The sequence below is a fragment of the Ascidia mentula genome, chromosome 6, assembly GCF_947561715.1.
Source record: "Ascidia mentula chromosome 6, kaAscMent1.1, whole genome shotgun sequence".
Classification (NCBI taxonomy): Eukaryota; Metazoa; Chordata; class Ascidiacea; order Phlebobranchia; family Ascidiidae; genus Ascidia; species Ascidia mentula.
The window spans coordinates 6,003,720-6,008,719 of NC_138571.1; the positions used below are offsets into that span (position 1 = coordinate 6,003,720).

General features: G+C 40.9%; 1 non-coding gene across 1 annotated transcript; it reads right to left on the reverse strand.

Moving 5' to 3' along the window:
• Nucleotides 1-4,351: 4,351 nt before the first annotated feature.
• Trnat-ggu (transfer RNA threonine (anticodon GGU)) lies at nucleotides 4,352-4,425 on the reverse strand. Its single transcript has one exon. It is a non-coding gene; the product is annotated as a tRNA-Thr (tRNA).
• Nucleotides 4,426-5,000: the final 575 nt, after the last annotated feature.

A 5,000-nucleotide genomic window follows, 5' to 3' on the forward strand; every position in this document is an offset into this window, starting at 1 on the left:
TCACAAGTGGTTGTGCAAACAATTCTTCCTTCTTTTTCAACATCTCTATTGATTCGTTTGTTTTAACACCACTTAATTTATTCACTGATTTTTCTTTGTTGATTTGATATTGTTATTTTGCACACGCGCGGGTGTAGATTATTATTTATTTAATTTGGCATTATCAACACATACTTTGTAAACACATTCCTTCTTTTTTTGAATTTACTTATATTTACGAAAATTTAGACACAAAGATAGCCTCAGTTTTCTTATGGCTTTTGGCCTTTTTTGGCGGTGATTAATTGCTGCCGTGTAACTATAAGCTGGTTGGACACCAAGTTGTGTCGAAGTTTGGTTTGAGGCAGAGGAGCAGGTGGTGTGTAATGCGAAGAGGGCGGGCGAACAGTTGCCACCCTTCCTTTGTGCGGCGCAAGCAGGCTTTACGGCCTAGATGCAACGAAAGACTTGGGTGTGATTGTGTTGCCTTATTTTGGAGAGCAATCTAACACATTGATGTGACCTCCTGCAGATTTTCAAATCAAATTGTTTGTACGCCCACATGTTACACTACTTTATTCGGACGGCGCAGGAGATATGCCCGATGTGTGAGGTGCGGTGTACAAAACATACTGTGGCAACCATGACGTGGTCGATATTGGTGAGATTGGCCGCGCATTACGAACACGACTAAAGAAACATCAGGGTTACGAAATTAAAAGACAGAAGTCTACGGAAGCATCGATTTAGCAGCATGTAGCGAGTTTCATGCGTAGGTAAGATAAAAAATTGCCACGATCTTCAGAATGTCGCTAAATTATAGTTAAGGTATGGGGGAATAAAATATTACATAACGATATGCAACATTAGGCATTTAAATAGCTAAGCCTGTAACATTCGTTCTTTCGCCCGTTGGTTTTTTGTTCGCGACACTCACAAAAGTTCGTATGTGTTGAACGAAGTCATGAACTCACTCACCGGTTTCATCAACAGTTTAGTCTTCTCGGATAGATATTTGGCACCAAGGCGTGTCAGGCCGCATCTACTCAGATCCACTTCTTGAATGTTTTGGATGCAGTCGGCCACGTAAACCGCACCAAGGTCTTCTATATTGTTGTGGGTGAGGTCGAGCATCTTCAACTGAATGTAGTAATATCCAAGTAAAACAAATTGTGTGAATAAAAACAATACCAATAAATGATACCAAAACAATCATTTGAAAACAAAAAACATCGATGTGCTTTTCTTTTAAAATGTTTTTAATTTTGCCGGATAATGCACCGAAAAGTTAATAAACAACATTATTTTCAGCTGGCGCAGAAGTATTGCCATGCTTACGCATAGCAAGGCGGGATAGCCCCACTGCGCAGGCCCTTTATATTTGGCGATCACAGCTCTAATATTCTGATCATAAGGTTCACAGGCTTCGCAGTCAAGGCATTTTCAGCTGTTTTCTCCAAGGAAGAACAGTTGCAAAATTTGCGTCGCTTGATTCAGGTGTTTGATGAAAACGATCTAAGTTGCCGGATGGAGATCAACTAATTCGTGCGACAAATATCTCAGGATTTACTCACGAGAAAGTTGCATATGCTCACAGCAAATTGTTTGGCTAGATGGGGGCTAATCTTACCCCAGTTCACCTAGGAGGTAAAACTATTTCAACGTGTACCACCTAGTTGAGTGTTACAAACTAGATCAATTACGATTTTTTAAATTCGAACTATTACCGATAATTACGGAAAGGTACTCTTGTCCAACCTGGAATGCCGTCGCGTACCACTAGTTGGGAAACACTGACCTATGATATTGAGTACAGACTTAGAGCTAGTAAACGATCTCACAATTATGAGGAGAAAGCAACCGTGGATTCCGGTGCAAACTTTTAAAAATTTTCTTTACATATGATTTGTTAACGCAGTGCTAACATAACATGGGAAATGGTGCCCTGGGGTCAACTCAGCATGGGATTTCACAAATGTCGATACGTCATCCCTGCCTCGATTCAGAGAAGAGTAATCTTGCGCCACGCGGGTTTTCCATATATTTCTCGAATCGTTAATCAGTGGGCATCACAATGTTCAAGAATACTCATTGACATTGCTCAGGATTGGGTAAAAGTGCCAGAGGTATAACAACTGGTTTTTATGGCATACGTGATACATTGAATAAACTTAAATTTTTGTGGAAAATATTATGTAAAATCATAAATTGTTGATAATTGTAAAAGAGAAAATTGTGAGTAAGATGTTGTCGTCGTCAGAGATACAACATTTACTTTTGGACGATATTGTGGAGAAACAGCAGCTAACAAATATGTTGGAGTGTCCAAAATTTGTAATGGACAAATTGTGCATATGTCGTCAAATACATTGAGACAAAACTTGACTGGAGCTGCACAGGTTTTACGTCCGCTTAACAATTTCAGTTATTAAAGTAACAGAAACCCTGAGGAATATAGGGGTTCTAAAAAAACACCAAGAAAAAAATTGGGAAGCAATTGTCTCCGTATGCGTTTCACCTTTCTCGCCAAGAGCGCCCATCACGCTTATTCAAATTGCCTTCCTTAAGCGACGGAAAGCTATCGGCGTAGGTGATCATCACACGTGCTTCCGGTTTATACTTGTTGGAGTTGGAAATCAAGTTAGGCAATATTTCGGGTCCCGGTCAAGTACGTACAATGCATCCAAGAGCGGAGACCTTGAGTTCTGGGGAGGAGGCACAGGAGCAGGAGATAGGAAACGTGGAGAAGGCGAGCGAACGGTTGCCACCCTTCCTTTATGCGGCATAACCAGGATTTGCACTGAACATGGCGTATGTAAAAATACCAACGACATTAACTGATATCAGCTACTTTTACACGACTCGATTTGTGTTACACGATTAAACTTTGTGACTTTGCTTGGGACGTCAATGCGAACGAAGAGACATATCATAGAAACATGTTGGATTAGTTCGCGAGAAACCTTTGGACGAACAGAGGAGCGTTGTTCCCAGGCAAGTGTTATGGTCGACGACAGTGATACCAACAATGCGTGACGATGAGGAGTTACTGGGAATCAAGTTGGACCGAAACCCGTCGACAGAACAGGTGTCACAAGTGGTTGTGCAAACAATTCTTCCTTCTTTTTCAACATCTTTATTGATTCATTTGTTTTAACACCACTTAATTTATTCACTGATTTTGCTCTGTTTGTTTCATATTGTTTATTTTGCATACACGTGTGCATGTATCATTATTTACTTAATTTGGCGTCATCAACACTTAACTTTTCTTTCTAAACACATTCCTTCTTTTGTAATTTTACTTCTATGTATAAAACTTTCGACACAAAGATAGCCTCAGTTTTCTTGTGGCTTTTGGCCTTGTTTTTGGCGGTGATTTGTTGCTGCCAGTTAATCAAAAGCATAGGCTATTTAAAATCTCATCAAAAATTCTCATCAAATTGTTTGAACGCCCCCCTGTTACACTACGTTATTCGGACGGCGCAGGAGATATGCCCGATGTGTAAGGTGTGGTGTACTATACACACTGTGGCAACAGCGACTTGGTCGATATTAGTAAGCCTGGACGCGCATTACGAACACGACTGAAGAAACATCAGGGTTACGTAATTACCTGCCAGAAGTCTACGGAAACGTCGATTTAGCAGCATTTAGCATGTTTGCCGCATAAGTAAGATAAAAAATTGCCATGATATTCAGAATGTTACTAAATTATAGTTAAGGTATAGGGGAATAAAACATTTAAAACATAACATAGCGATATGGCAACAGTAGGTATTTAAATAACTAAGCCTGTAACTTTCCTTCTTTCGTGCGTTGGATTTCTGTTTTCTCGACACTCACAAAAGTTCGTGTGTGTTGAACGAATTCCGACCAAATCATAAAATCACTCACCGGTTTCATCAACAGTTTAGTCTTCTCGGATAGATGTTTGGCACCAACGCATGTCAGACCGCATCTACTCAGATCCACTTCTTCAATGTTTTCGATGCAGTCGGCCACGTAAACCGCACCAAGGTCTTCTATATTGTTGTGGGAGAGGTCGAGCGTCTTCAACTGAATGTAGTAATATCCAAGTAAAACAAATTGTGTGAATAAAAACAATACCAATAAATGATATTAAAACAATCATTTGAAAACAAAAAATATCGATGTGCTTTTCTTTAAAATGTTTTTAAATTTTGTCGGATAATGCACCGAAAATTTAATATACGACATTTTTTTCAGTTGATTTCTCCAAGGAAGTACAATTGCGAAATTTGCGTCGCTTGTTTCAGGTGTAAGGTTCACAGGCTTCGCAGCCAAGGCATTGCAGCCAAGCTGGATCTGCCACTTTTCCCGACAAGTCGGAGCGAGATCTGAAAAATCAAGCTCCCGGTGAGGTTTGAACTCACGACCCTGGGCTAACCAGGCCCAACGCTCTACCAACTGAGCTACAGGAGCTCAGTGGCTTCACGGGGTATATTGTGGCCAAGGTACACTGGTGCGCAAGCGCACAACTTGTCGGGCGACCTACACATGCGTAGAGGATCTCCACCACCGACTCACCGGGAGCTTGATTTTTCAGATCTCGCTCCGACTTGTCGGGAAAAGTGGCAGATCCAGCTTGGCTGCAATGCCTTGGCTGCGAAGCCTGTGAACCTTATGATCAGAATATTAGAGCTGTGTATATCGCCAAATATAAAAGGGCCTGCGCAGTAGGGCGATCCCGCCTTGCTATGCGTAAGCATGGCGTTACTTCTGCGTTGTTTCAGGTGTTTGATGAAAACGATCTAAGTTGCCGGATGGAGATAAACTAATTCGTGCGACAAATATCTCAGGATTTACTCAAGAGAAAGTTGCATATGCTCACAGCAAATTGTTTGGCTAGATTGGGGCTAATCTTACCCCAGTTCACCTAGGAGGTAAAACTATTTCAACGTGTACCACCTAGTTGAGCGTTACAAATTAGATTACTTACGATTTTTTAAATTCGAACTATTACCGATAATTACGGAAAGGTACTCTTGTCCAAACTG